The following is a 15,656-nucleotide window of genomic DNA, read 5'->3' as shown; positions in this document are numbered from 1 at the left end:
TCACACATGGAAACATGCTGCATGTAGCATCCTTCTGAAAGAGAGTAAGTCACCCAAACAGAGGTTTTTAAGATAAATCCACCTCACAAACCAACGTAAGTGTAACATTTTCTCCTCTTGGTTGTTATTTTAGCTGTATGTATTTACTCCCATAACTTTACGATGTAGCAGAAGTCCCCTTTGCAGTTTTTTCTAAATAAAAGCACATTTTAGGTGAAGACCGGAAATAAAGAGACTGAGGCGTAAGGCAATAAGAAAAGCAAAATAATGGCATCACTAAGAACCATTTTGAATCTAATTTCTAGAGCTAACTCGGTTACTCACAATGGATGTTCATAAAGTTAGTGTCTAATTATCTTTTGTAACTTTGTCTTGTTATATGATGTTTCAGCTAAACTTAGTTATTGGACATTAAATGAAACAGAATGTGTTGACTTCCTAGAGGGTGGTAATATACTAGCACAGAACACACACACTTTTAAGATCACTGCTCCACCCCTGTGCACAGAGTCTATGCACACACAGAAATCAGCACAATATCCTCCCAATCAACAGCCAAATAGAAAAATGTATTCTCTGATAGTTAAAACCAACTTCTTCACCTATTTTAAACCAAACTATATGTTCTTTTTGAACAGACAAAATTCGCAGCATAATGTGGTCACACACATACGCTCAAACAAACAGAAAGAAAAGTTCACACTCCAATCAGCCGGCAGTTCTAAACTTTATCAGGAATTTTTCTGTTCTTTTCTCGAAACTTGCTACCTGAATGGGTACAGACTATCCTCGCTGGTCTCTCCACTTCTGTTAAAAACAGATACTATATACACTTATGCTATGTATAAACGTCCTTTATTAGGCTCGTGTGTATTTATCAGATTAAACAAACATCCTCTGAGGGGCTCATAGATTTTTATCAAATTTAATATATAAAGTCCCCTGAAACAAAGGGCTCATAGGTTTTTAACACTGATGAAGATCAGATAAGTAAAAGTCCTCTGAAACAAAGGCTCATATTTTTTTATCAAATCGGATATATAAACGTCCCCTTAGACAAAGGGCTCATAGAGTTTTAACACTGATGAAGCAAAAATGTCCCCTCTTATACGTTACTAAATCGCCTTTTAACCAATCACCTGCTATATATGCCTATTTAATAATACATCTATTCTATTTATCAATCACACATATACAAGAACATTTCCGGATCAAATACACATCTCCACACCACACAGACCTCTCAAAACCATCCAAATCACAACACAAGAGACAAGACACAGACAGAGACAAAGACCGTCCAGCAGCCACACAAACACTTCAGGCTGTATAGAGCTTGAACGCACACACATTCCAAGAACAGCTGCGCCTCAGCGAGTGCACACACATTTCAGTTCAGATTTTGAAGTCGACTCATTTATAATTTTCCTCTATCAAATCTTTTACTTTGGTCAAACTTTTAACAAATTGTCTTTTCACAAATTACTTCACACTGCATGCTTCAATGCACACTTTTTCCTTTACTCAGCGCTTTTTTCCCACTTTTCTCAAAACTCTTATCTTTATTCCTTATCTTCACTTTTCATCTTTTTACTTCTCATCTTTACACTTCTCATCTTTATTTCCTCTCTTTTATTTTCCTACATTATACGTTTATCATCTATTCAAATACCCTGGCCAGGGATCCCCTTTATTTATTTTTACTCAAATTTGACTACTTCTTAAAGCCAACTTTCACTTCAGTGTCTAATTTACACATGACTTACTGTTAAGAGGATATGGGCCCTGTCCTTGTTAAACTTGCATGGTTATTTAGCTAACTGGTCTCGTTACTAGTTGCGCTTATGCTATCATTACCTTTCAACTTTATTCATCTCTTCTTCTCTTATTTATCTCTTCTTTATTTTATTCCCCTTTATTTATATACTTTTTAACTCAATAAACCCCAATTTAGACAGAGAATTACTCCAACATCAACACATCATTGCACTTCAGTTCTTTGACAGTGCGGCCAAAATTGCCGATAGACGACAGAAACAGCTCCGCAATATGTGCAGCAAAAAAAAGAAAGAAACACTTACGAAGTGATGGAAATAATAAACAAGCTGTGGTCCCCTGCAGAAGGCCCCAACTGATCCTGTTCGTGACGCCAAAATTGATGTGGATTTCCTTGTTGTTGATATGTTGGATGATGAAGAAATTCGCCGTTGAGACTGACTTGCTTTCAAAGAGTATAATTTTATTTAAGCAAGAAACAGAATCACTGGTCACGTCTGACCAGGAGGATCAAGAAGCCAATAATGATCTCTGTCGAACACACAGAGACAATTGCTTATATGCATCTAAACATCTGTTTTCCCGTCATGGGTCATAAAAACATCAAGTTACACAACCATATATGGCAATACTCCTATACAACACCCCAATTTAAACATTCCAGCTAAGGGGACTCCTAAATCTCCTTCAGATACTATCTCCAGACGCACCCATTGTAAACTTATATTATCTCTGTCCTGGTTACATCAGACACTTCACTAATATAACTCTTATTCCTATTCTGAAAATCTGATTTTGAGTTTAAAAAGATGATTATAATATATTCAATGTGACAATTACAAATATCTAGATGAAGAAAGACATAAATGTTCATTTGATGCAGAATTGAACGCTGTGGTTTAATTCAGCTCTTCAGCAGTCCTTCAACAGATGGTCAATTTTACGACTTTGCAGAGACTGGATTCGGTCATAGTTCATGTCTTTGGGGTCAATTCGTAGATAACAGAGTGTTCTGTTTCCGCTTGGTTGTTTATTCCAGGCGTTGTAAAACTTTATAATATCCTGTCCTCCAGAGCCTGTCTGAGAGGGAGACTTAAATCATTGATCAGTTCCTTTGTTTCTTGGTAAAACGTGGCTGCTGAAAACGGCTACACCTTTAACCTTTCAACTTTCCAGCCAATGAAAATGTCTGAATGAGGTGGTGGAGGTTAAATGGACATTAAAGGTGAACTGGTTCTGTGACATTCTAAATGAAGCATTAGCTGTGACATGGATCTGCAGGTCAGAGTCTCCGTATGAATCCCGGATCATTCAACTGATGAATGCAGAGAAGGTTTTTATCACCTGGTTACGCCTCCTCTGTGACCTCCTCTCATCACTGTTACCTGTGCAGGTACTGGCGTTATAACGAGGAGATGAGCACCATGGACCCCGGCTACCCCAAACCCATCTCCGTGTGGAGAGGCATGCCCGACTCACCGCAGGGCGCCTTCGTGGACAAAGCTAACGGTACGCTGTGTCCAGATCCACACACACACACACACACACACACACACACACACACACTCTTTGAGTGATCATGTGGGTGAGTGTGCCACTTGACACAGTGTGTGCCAAATAAACCGTCACACATGAGCAGAGATTCATGTCACACACAGACACACACAGACACACACCCCTCCCCCTCTGTTATCACCCCCTCTCTTCCTGTTCCACCTGGCCTCTCCAGAGGCCCTGCCCTCCTCAGGTCTGGCAGCCTATCCTGTCACAGATGGTCGGAGTGTTCAGCAACACCTGCTCTGATTTTTCCTACAGCTCACTTCCAACACCAGCACAAACACACCTGACAGGAATCAGCCAATGAGGAGAGAGAGAATCTGTGTGTGTTTGTGTGTCTGTGTGTCTCTGTGTCTTTGTGTCTGTGTGTATGTCTGTGCAGGGATTAAAGTTCTCAGACGCTACAACGGATTTCCGTCAATTTGAAAATTGTAATATTTTTTGTCAGTGTCAGTCAGACAAAAAAAAGTCGAGCAGAATGTGGGTTAATGACAAACGTGCAAAATGCTGTCTTTAATGTCAGGCATTTATCTGAATCCTGTAACACAAGTGTAGTTTTGTGTCTGTGTGGCATTTCAATGTAGTCAGTACTTTTACCTGCTACATGAAGTCCGCTCTGTGTAGGAGGCTTTTATTGTGGTAGTGAACATCAGCGTGCACTTCCCGTCATGTCCGGACTTTTTATTTTTAGGCTCCGGTGCTCAATTTATTTATCAGACCAAAGAAAAAAATACCAGGGAAATAACAATCCGTAACATGACAGAGTATACTGTTTTTTTTTTTTTTTTTAAACATATTTTTATTAAAGCAAGTTCAAAACATACAGTGCAATTGGGATGCAGTCAACATTTTTCTGTTTCCCTCAGAAACCCAGTATCCCTTCGCCCTGGAAACAACCCTCCCAGACCAACAAATAGACCTCTTAGTTTAAAGACAAGAATAAAAGTGCAAGATTGGAAAACTTCACAGAAAAAATAAATAAAATATAAAAACCAAATAAAAACAAATAAATAATAATAATGAAAATTGACGAGACAAACATAAACAAAAAAATGAATAAATAAATGAACAAACAACATTGACAGGAATGGAAGTCGTTATGAGCATACCACATAGGTAAATAGGAAAAACAGTATAACCTGTAAAAGAGACAAAAACACACTGCTCAACTTGATCAATAAAAGGGAAGACAACAGCTGCTCACATCCAGGCTACCACCTAAGCGGCTGAAGAACCCGCGCACAAAAAGAAGTATGGTCAGAACATAAAATTTGGTATTTAATTACGCACAGGTTTGCCCTGACTCAGGGGGAGAAAAAAAAGGGGGGGGGGGGGGGATATAAAAAATATACAAGGACACAGCTTGCTGGGTCCTTGTAGAAGCTTGCATGAGCGTGGGTGGCAAGGTGCCCTGGTGGAATGATTGATTAAACATTCTGAGTAGGAGTGGACCAAGCAGGTCAGAAAACCATTTAAAAAACTCCACAGGATACCCGTCAGGGCCTGGTGATTTGCCACTGCGCATTGAGCAAATGGCCTCTTTGATTTCAGAAAGTGTTAAAGGGGCATCTAATGTCTGACTATCATTAGGCGAAAACTTATCAAAGAAATTACGTAACTGACTTTCATCGTTAGGGGACTCGGAGCTTAGAATAAAATGACCTAAATATGTCGTTTATCTCATCTGGGTCAGAGGTTAGAGAACCTGACTCGTCTCGTGCCTGGGTGATTTGGTTGGAAGTCAATCTGGCCTTTAGTTGGTGGGCCAGAAGGCGACCCGCCTTGTCGCCATGTTCGTATATAGACCCACAAGAGCGGAGGAGGAGACGTTCAGCTTCTGTAGTAAGAAGAAGGTCAAGCTCCGTTTGGAGTCCTAGCCTTTCTTTGTACAAGTCAGGTGATTGGGAAGTCGACAGTAAGACATCAAGGTTAGCTATAGATTTTTCTAATTCCCTCTGGCGAGCCCTGCGCAGCTTGTTCGCATGAGACGTGTACAAGATAATTCTGCCTCTAATGAAAGCCTTCATGGTTTCCCACAATAATGAGGGGGAGGTTTCATCATTCTCATTAGTTTCGCAGAAAAAACTAATCGAATCAGCAACGTATTTGCAAAAGTTTACATCGGCCAGCAATAATGGATCTAGGCGCCAAACTCTGAATTCCTTTGGTCTGAGGTCAAAGCGGAGGTCCAGAATCACAGTAGAATGATCAGACACAGTAATAGGAGAGTATTGGGTGGAAATAATTGACGGAATAAGTGTTTTATCAACCAAAAAATAGTCTATCCGTGCGAAAAAAAAGGAATATTGTCTGGTAGAGGGGTGCGAAAACCTCCAGGGATCGACATAACCATATTGATCCATAAAGGCCGAAATGGTCTGTGACATTTTTAAGAGTGGGGCGGGCCGTGAGCTAGATCTGCCTAATATTAGGTCTATGACACAGTTCATGTCACCCCCAAATATCAGAGTATTAGAATTTAAGTTTGGGATAGAGAACAGTAACAACTTCATAAAATTATGGTCATCCCAGTTCGGAGCATAGACCGACGTCAGGACAACTGGCTTCTGGTATAGTGTGCCTGAGATAATCACGTAACGGCCGTCTGAATCTAGGATTGTGCTAGTAGGAGTGAAATGAACATTTTTCCTTATTAATATGGCTGTGCCTCTTGTTTTCAAATTAAATTTAGAGTGAAAGACCTGACCAATCCACTGCCTGCTCAGCTTCCGGTGATCAGAGTTTTGTAAATGTGTCTCCTGAAGGAACATTATGTCGGCATTGAGGCTCTTGATATGCGTCATGATTTTAGTTCGCTTCACTGCAGCATTTAACCCACCAGTATTTAAGGAGACGATCCTCACCGCCTGTCCGACAGCCGCCCCCCCACTGGTCACACTAGCCATGACACAGCACAGGGCAGCAAAAGTTTCTGGTCAATCCCAGGATGCGAGCAGCAAAAAAGGGAAAAGCAGCGAGTACCTGAGCAACATAGCACAGTAACAACAAAGTTAACACAAATAAAACAAACATCACAAAAATGATAGGTTAACAAAGAGGTCCCCCTCCCTACACACCCGTAGAGCTGGCACTTACTTCCAGCTTCAACTCTCCCTCCCCGAATAACCTCCCCATAGAAAGAACGATCCTCCCATCCCTCCCAACCCACTTCACCCATGTCCTTTAACAAATCCTTATCAACCAAAACAAAAGATGTGTACTTCCCTTTCTGCGTCCTCACTCCTTCAGGAATCATCTCAGAGCCCATAACTCGTAAAAGAGAAAAATCAGATATGTAACCCTCTGAATACAATATTGGCCCACCACCGTACAAAAAATAAACACTCTGCAAGTATCAAATTGAGGTCTTAAGATAGTCTGAGCTATACTGCATTGAATAGAAAAATACAATAAGAAAAATAAGAACTGGCTCCAGACTGCAGAATGATAGACTTATTCAGCACCAAGTCTGAATGAGATATAAGGCCTCATTTATAAATACAGTTTGTAGACATTGTAGCCACAGAAACATTGTGAATTTTAGCACCTCAGAACCATGGACACCTCAGATAAAGTGCCAGCCTATGAGCATCAATGATATAGACTTCTGCAATATAAACGAAAAAGGTGGAGAGATAAAACAAAGACAACAATCAAACATTAAGTGTCCGAGTAAACAACTAACTCAGATTACCACAACATATCGTCTCTCATCACGGCACTTTAAGTGTACGTGATGATGGTATGGCTAGCCAGTTAGGCTCCAGGCCAACAGTAAAGTGTAAGGGGCTATCAGAACATCGCAGACCTGGAGTGTCACCATAGTGTCCTTTTCGTCCTGATACAGCCAAAGGGATTGTGGACTTGAAGCATTTTCATATTGCCCTGGCCGTGTCGGTATAGTTTGATGAAAGACCGTGTTAGCATGGCTAGTGTGGCTAGCGCTCAAACTCCGAGCGAGCTAGCAGTGCAGCTAATTGGGCATCGGGGTGTGTTGATAGTTAGCCGCAAAACTGTTAGCCTCCTCGGGGGACGAGAACCTCTTCTTTACCCCGCCATCCAATCTTATCTGCAAGCGGGCTGGGAAGAGCAGAGCCGGCCTAAGAGCAAGGTTGTACAGTTTGGCCATGACCACCCGATATTTAACGCGTTCCTCAACAACCTCCGGAGCGTAGTCTTCAAAAATCTGGACAGGGGACCCACGGTACTGGAGTGTACCTCGTTTCTTGCGTGCCTCCCATATAATCAGGTCCTTGGTCTGGTAGCGATGGAGACGGATGATTACAGGCCGCGGCCGCGACCCGGGTTGTGGTTTAGTGATGAGTGCCCTGTGTGCACGGTCCAGTTCGGGAGGAGATTGAAGGGTCTCGTCGCCAAACAATTCAACAAGGAGGTCAGAGAAAAAGCTTGTGGGCCTGGGTCCCTCAATAGACTCCGAGAGGCCGATGATTCGGATGTTATTCCTGCGGCTCCGGCTTTCCAAGTCCGCAGCCTTCACCGCTAGCCTAGCGTTGCTATCTGTCAAGGCTACACATCTCTCCTCCAGTGCTCGAATACGCTGAATATTCAGTTAAGCATTGTTTTCCAAAGACTCGAGACGTTGTCCATGTTCTGTTACCGTGGTCTGCATTTTGTCCAATCTTCCACAGTTTTCTTTATATCGGCCAAGATACTAGCTAAGATACTAGCTCTGTGGTCCTCTAGCAGGCTAGTTATGCTAGCCATACACGAGTTACTGCATGAGGCAGAGGCTTCTGCTTTGGCTTTCCTTTGCGGTTTAGAAGATTTCGACATCTTGCCTTAGCATTTCGAGAATAATGATGTTTATTCCTCAGTTTCGGGAGGGTTTTTTAGAGTAAATTTAAGTTTGAGTTACGGGGGACGGAGACTACGCTGTGCTCACATGCTCACCAAACCGGAAGTCCGACAGAGTATACTGTTAAAGTATTATTACGTGCAGGAAGAGCAGACAGTCGGCGAGTGTTCCGCTGCCACTGTAGGTACCAGATGTGCTCGGGTGTTCAGATCGACTCGGGGTCCTACTAGTGACGTCATACAATATGAAGTTTTATTCGCGATATCAGGGCATAGTACTACACTTCCCAGAATCATAGAGTGTTTCTGATTGGTTAAGCTTGCTTTTACCATGACAATGTTTCCCGGCCCTCGGCGCCGCATGCGAACAGATAAGTTCCCGCTAGCTAGTTAGTTAGCTAACAGGAAATGTACTAGCCTAATGACCTTGTCATGCCGCAGTGCGTGTTGTTTATATTTTCTACAACACAAACTACAAGATAGTACAACACTTTTATTAACAGTATAAAAACTATAACAACGACCAAAGTTACTCTTAAGAAGACACGATATAATTCGCAATAGATTGTGGGATGTGTAGTTCTTTGACTTAGGACGAAAATCATGTTCACAGGCTTGTCTTTTTTTACGTTTTTTTAATGTTGTTTTGGTGCTGAATTAAAAAAATATATAAATAATATTCTGTAAAAGGTACATTTTTACTTTGTAACTTGTTTGAGGGTATGTCTGTGTTGTTACTTTAGGCTGCTTATGGTTAAGAACAGAGTAGGCTTCTTATTTAGTAAGGTCCTCATTTATCATGATCTCATGAATTGCTAGATTTTTCCTCTGGGGGAGAATCCCCCCTCGACCCCCTTAACTTAATGTGTGTGTGCGTGTGTGTGCATGTGTATCTGTGTGTGTGTGTGTGTGTGTGTGTTTGCGTGTGTGTGTGTGTGCCTGTGTGTATGTGTTTGTGTACCTGTGCTCTCAGGTAGATAAAGTTAACTCTTGACTCTCCTCTGCCCGCCTCCCCGCCAGTGTTCACATACTTCTATAAGGGCGGGGAGTACTGAAAGTTTAACAACATGCTCCTGAGTGTGGAGCCTGGTTACCCCCGCTCCATCCTCAAAGACTTCATGGGCTGCGACTTGATCCCCATCAAACCGGGCCGGCCCCCGACAGACGATGGCACGTTGGCCGCGGTGATTGAGCTTGGAGGACGAGGCGGGTACGGTGAAGGCGGTGGCCATCGTGATCCCGTGCGTTCTGTCTCTGTGTCTGCTGGTGCTAATCTACACCGTGGTGCAGTTCAAGAGGAAGGGCACTTGTTTTAAAAAGAGCCTACGCAGAATGCTCTCTGTGTGATGACCCACACAGTGGAGTCCAGATCAGTGCCTGTGTCAATGTGCATGTGAGCATTTCCTGAACGTAGATGCTTCTGCTAAATGTAAATGTACTTCTTCTTCCACAAACTAATGTTATGTTAGATTAGTCATCCAAGCAATTTCATAGAATAGCTCGCGCTAACGGTTTACCATTTAGCTAGCAGTCATTTCGTTAGCTAGCTATCGCTAACGGTCAATTTTAAAGCTAGAGGGAATATACAGGTATCAAATGAAACTGCACGATATACTGCATCCATTGGTACCAAACATGACATGACCCGACATGACTTGCTATCTTGTCGGGAAGAGGGGTTAATAACGCTCTCAAGTCAAGGTAGTTTAAAATGTCTCATGCAGCCTGTCTAAAATTAAGGCAATGCTGCCATCTTGTGGTGACTATCCATGATTGAAATATTTTAATTTAGAGTGTGATTCCAATTTGTTCCACACCTCCAGTGAGACAGCTTAGTGTGCTCGGTAGCCCTCGTCTTCAGACTGGCAGAAGCAGGAAAGGAAACACACCTGTTGCTATTATTTCCCTGTTAATTACCGGTGAGTAAATTTCACAAATCACATACATGTGGTCTATATATTCTTCTATAGCATGTGGAAGGTAACGCCTGTGTCAGGATGTGTTTTAAATTTGTTTTGAAGGTTTTAAGGGACTTTAGCTATGATGCTCTTGAGCGCTAGCTTAGCTCATTGCCACATTCATATATGTCTGTCATGGCTTGTCTCTAGCTCCCATGCTCTTTTGCTAGTTTTGTAAAGCTCCTGCATATCTCAAGTAACCGTGAGTTCATGAAGACTGTTCGTTTTCATATTTTGTACAAGTATTCATGTAATAAAGTGTGGCGCTAACTCCGCTAGCTTCGCTGTTTCTCTATGGGATTTCCCATGTTATTTGTTAGCATAATGCTAAGCGAGGATTGATCTTTTATTCAGTTAAACTGGAAACCTGTTTGCAACTGTATTGCATTGATAAGAAGCTCTTAAGTAGCAGAACCGAATTATTTTATATTTGTGAAAAGAATAATAACATACAGAAATGTTTATTTTGTAGTTTTGAGAATTTTGCATGTAATACAAGAAAGGCATAAGTTTATGTATTTTTCTGTGCATATTGTGTTGAAATATGGATTAAATCTTGTTTTTGAAGAAAGAAAAGAAAATGGAAATACAGTTTAAGTAAAACTGAAATACATAAACATATGTATAAAATTAAAGACTGGCAGAAGCGAAAAAGTTAGTCCGAAAGCGTTCATCCGTTGAATGTGTTCTAGTGTTCAACATATCTATATCATATATATATATATATATATATCATATATATATTATTTTGTCAAAGGACGTGGCGTTTGATATGCATTTTGGCAACTTGCCAAAAAAATAAATGCTTATATCTCTGCCATGCAGTGTTCATTCATATTAAAATTTCTCATACATGATACAGGACCCGCCCTGAACACATTCATGATTTAAATTTTTTGCTTAGTCACAGCGCCACCTGTTGACAACAGGAAGTTACTGCTTCTCAGTTAGCATTAGCCATTGCTACAAGGTAGCTCATTTCCCGCTCAGAATTGGTGGGGACCATGCAAACACCTTGGCCATACAACACTTTCATGCTCAAACACCTACGTCCAATGCTCTCGCCAAACAGATGCATCATTCGCCGTCAAACAGGAAGTGGCTGTAACTCTTATATACTTTGCCTGATCTGCCTCAAATTACACAGGTATGATCAGGGTTGGCCTCTGAATACACTGACATAACAATAGTCAACTTTAACCATAGCGCCCCCTCTTGCAAGGAGTAAGTACTACATCCTATATACTTTGTCTGATCTACTTCAAATTACACATGTACTATGATCAGGGTTGGCCTCTGAAAAAATTGACATAACAATAGTAAACTTTAACCATAGATAGATAGATATGCTTTATTGTCCCAACAGAGACAGAAATTCTCCTTTGACAAGGTTCGAACAATAATCACAACTTACATTAAAAACAGAAAGTGCAGTACATTAAAAGAGGACTTAAAAACAACAGTTTCTAAAAAGGGGGGGTCTATTTGATTTTGTTCAGAATGGTTATTGCAGAGGGAATGAAGGATTTTTTGTAGATGTTTTTCCGGGCTAGAGGAACTTTGTAGCGTCTGCCTGATGGCAGTAACCGGAAGGATAGCGCCTCCTACTGCAAGGACAAAGTACTACACAATGCTCAATTTTCTCCAAATGTCACAGGTATCATTACAGTGCCAGCCTGTTCTGCTCTAAGTAAACATTTTCTGTGATCTTCATTACGCTGCCTATTTCAACATGCCAGTATTACCACTTTTTCACAAATCGAACTGCACGGCCTGCTGCTTAGCATTGACATTCACGTCTAATGATAGTTTACTGAAAGATGTTCTTCTCTGTCCTCCTCTGTCCTCCTCTGTCCTTGTCTGTCCTTTGTCCTTCTCTACCCTCCTAACTTCAGCTTCCTCTGTCCTTTTTGCCTCCCTCTGTCCTTCTCCATGTCCCTGTCCTCCTCTGTCCTCCATGTCCTCGTCTCTGTGTCTCTGCAGGACTGTCACTCTCTGCTCTCTCACACTGATAGGTAATGATCCACAGAGAGCAGGTAAAATTAGCTCCTTTAGTCACTTCATTGATTGGTCATCAGCAAGATGCTCCGCCCCCTTCCTGACCGTCTCTCAGGGAGTTCTAACTATAACTGATGTGTTTGGAGCTTTGGAGGAAAAGTCTGTCCTGTTTGTGGAGGGACAGTTGATATTTGTCTGCAGCTGGATGAAGAATCAAGCTTTGGAATTTCCTCCATCTCCTGTTCCTCATCGATTCTCCTGTTTCTCAGACATTATCTACTGTTCTCATCGGAAGAGATGCAGCTTCTCTGTGATTGGTTCACAACCCCTGTGAGAGTCAGACAGACACCTGTGAGAGTCAGACAGACACCTGTGAGAGACAGACAGACAGACACCTGTGAGAGTCAGAAAGACACCTGTGAGAGACAGACAGACACCTGTGAGAGTCAGACAGACACCTGTGAAAGACAGACAGACACCTGTGAGAGTCAGACAGACACCTGTGAGAGACAGACAGACACCTGTGAGAGACAGACAGACATCTGTGAGAGTCAGACAGACACCTGTGAGAGACAGACAGACACCTGTGAGAGTCAGACATACATCTGTGAGAGACAGACAGACACCTGTGAGAGACAGCCAGACACCTGAGAGTCAGAAAAACACCTGTGAGAGTCAGACAGACACCTGTGAGAGAGAGACAGACACCGTGAGAGACAGACGGACACCTGTGAGAGTCAGACAGACACACACTTGTGAGAGACAGACAGACACCTGTGAGAGTCAGACAGACACCTGTGAGAGACAGACGGGCACCTGTGAGAGTCAGACAGACAGACAGACAGACAGATAGATGCCTGTGAGAGTCAGACAGACAGACCTGTGAGAGTCAGACAGACAGACACCTGTGAGAGTCAGACAGACACCTGTGAGAGTCAGACAGACAGACAGACAAACAGACAGACACCTGTGAGAGTCAGACAGACAGACACCTGTGAGAGTCAGACAGACAGACAGACAGACAGACAGGCAGGCAGGCAGGCAGGCAGACAGACAGACAGACACACAGACGCCTGTGAGAGACAGACAGACAGACAGACAGACAGACAGGCAGGCATGCAGACAGACAGACAGACAGACAGACAGACGCCTGTGAGAGACAGACACCTGTGAGAGTCAGACTGACAGACAGGCAGACAGACAGACACACAGACAGACACACAGACAGACAAGCAGACAGACAGACAGGGGGGCTGCTCCATATCTCTTCAACAATCAAACTAAACTCTGATCATTTTCACACCTATGTCCTTGTCATGTGGCAGATTAACGTGACCAATAATGAGTTCAGACCTTTGTCAAAGTAACAAAGTCAAGCTATGAATGTGATATATAATGAATCTGATCATAATCATGTTATAAAGATGACTCCTGAAAGGAGTCCGATGTTATGACACTTTTTAACATCATGTAGCTGCGTGTGATCCTGGTTAGGGTCTGCACCTCCTCCCTGAATGTCAGGATGTATTCAGGAGTCTGATGTGTGTCAAAGAGGCTCTAGACTCTCTGGTCAATAAGGTGTAACAGGAGAAAGTTAACACGGAGTATGAGGCGGCAGATTTACTGACATTACATCAGCATGGGGGGAGGAGGGGGAGTCATTTGTACCCACGGGGGTGCACTGCAGAGGCCTGATTACCTTCAGCCTGTAATGAGTCAGTGAAAGTCGATGGTACAGAGCGAGGCATATTGATCTCTTGGGCAGATACAGGGTCATTTAACTGCAATGTATAAAAGCAGTTATTGATGTTGGTCAAATTTGGTTATATTCTTTAATAATTATATTTAATTATTAATAATATAAATAACAATATCATTAAACTATGTTTAATCAACTCTTGGGGCACCACCCTGGAATCAGGGAAATATAACCAAAATATCACTAAAATCAGTCTCAAATTAGTTACTAATATTATTAATAATTAATAACTATATTTAATAAATTGAAAGGCGTGAAATCCATACACAAAGCCTTCGCACCCAGTCTATATTACAATGCAAATACACCAGTAATCACAAAAAACTGCTCTCTTAAAATTATAACAGAATTTATTTAAACAAAGCAACATCAATCCAAAATCAATTAACTTAATCAAACAAATAACTATTAGAAACTAATCTAAGCCAACAAACATTATCAAGCAAAACTTGTGAGTGAGGGGTAAGTGTGTGTGTGTGTGTGTGTGTGTGTGTGTGTGTGTGTGTGTGTGTGAGAGTGAGTGAGTGTGTGTGTGTGTGTGTGTGTGTGTGTGTGTGTTGTGCCCTGAAAAAGGGTAAAATGAATAAATGGACTCAAGACACGATGCTTCCTCTGTCAGCGTCATGCAGAATGAGGCATCGCAGCTGAGAGCTCCCCCTTCCGGCCTCGGCAGGCATAACTAATCAATCACATGCATTATCTCTTGATAGACATTACAGGTAGATGACAGATTCATAAATCTTGGCAGACATATCTGTCTATTTCAAAGGTTTTTAACAAAAAAATAATCTTTAAAGTGTTTTAAATCCTTCAGACTGAATCTGTTTTAACATTGATATCTTTTACAAATTATTAAACTTAAATGAACTTCTACAATTGTTTTATGACATTTTTTACAAGAATTCGCTGTTTTATGTCACTAAAATCATATTTATTTCTCCATGAATTTATTTATAACTTATAACTCAAATAAATTACACTTATCACACACTCCCCTGCAAAAATAGATGTCGTCCCGACATCACGAGATCTATGAATTAAAGTTTCTCAAACTCTCAAACTAATTTTCCTCTAGTTTTCTTAACTAGTTCTCAAAGGGGTGTCTAAATTAACAGCTTTTGTTATAACCAAGTACTTAATATACTGCATTCATAACAAAGCTCAACTGAAAGATCTTTTTAGTCAAACAGTATCTTACTGTGCTCGATAAACTTTTGTACTTAGTATCCCTGCATGAATAAGGGTTGGTAAATCTGATATGGGTTAGTCCACATTGTCAATGGCTGAACTTCTCTGTACAGTACAGGTTGATACTGGTAATATGTTTCATTTGCTAGAGCTGTACTATAGCATGTTGGGTTCCCTAGTTTGTCATAGGTAAAGATTTTAGGAGCTCTTCTTTCTCGTCTTGGTAGCTCATGTCTCAGTTCTCTGTCATCATTATCTGAATCTGGATGCTGGGGTTGAATCTCATCCTGTGCTTCTTCAATCGGTTGTCCATTGTCGGACTGATTCTCGTTTTCCAACAGCATATTGTCCTGCTCTGTATCAGATTCATCCATGTGTGTTATGGGAACTTGTTCATTCACTTGTCCATCATCACACAACACTGGTGTTTCTTGGTCACTGTCGTTTTCTGTATCTGCATGCTCAATGGTTTGATCTACACTTGGCATTTGAAACTGTGTTACTGGCCTGTAGTAGAACAAACATTCATCTTCATCATTGTCCTCATCCGGTTCTGTGTTGTTTGTGGTTGTCTTTGTTATCTTTTTGTTTAGCTTGGGTGCTGT

At 41.5% G+C, this 15,656-nt stretch overlaps 1 pseudogene; it reads left to right on the top strand.

Annotated features, from left to right (window-relative positions):
- Window positions 1-9,495, top strand: part of LOC109978393 (matrix metalloproteinase-16-like) — a 28,127-nt pseudogene extending 18,632 nt beyond the window's left edge.
- Window positions 9,496-15,656: the final 6,161 nt, after the last annotated feature.

This window comes from Labrus bergylta, chromosome 20 (genome assembly GCF_963930695.1).
Source record: "Labrus bergylta chromosome 20, fLabBer1.1, whole genome shotgun sequence".
Lineage (NCBI taxonomy): Eukaryota > Metazoa > Chordata > Actinopteri > Labriformes > Labridae > Labrus > Labrus bergylta.
Note: the sequence above shows the minus strand (reverse complement) of the source record. Positions and strands in the feature narration are given on the sequence as shown.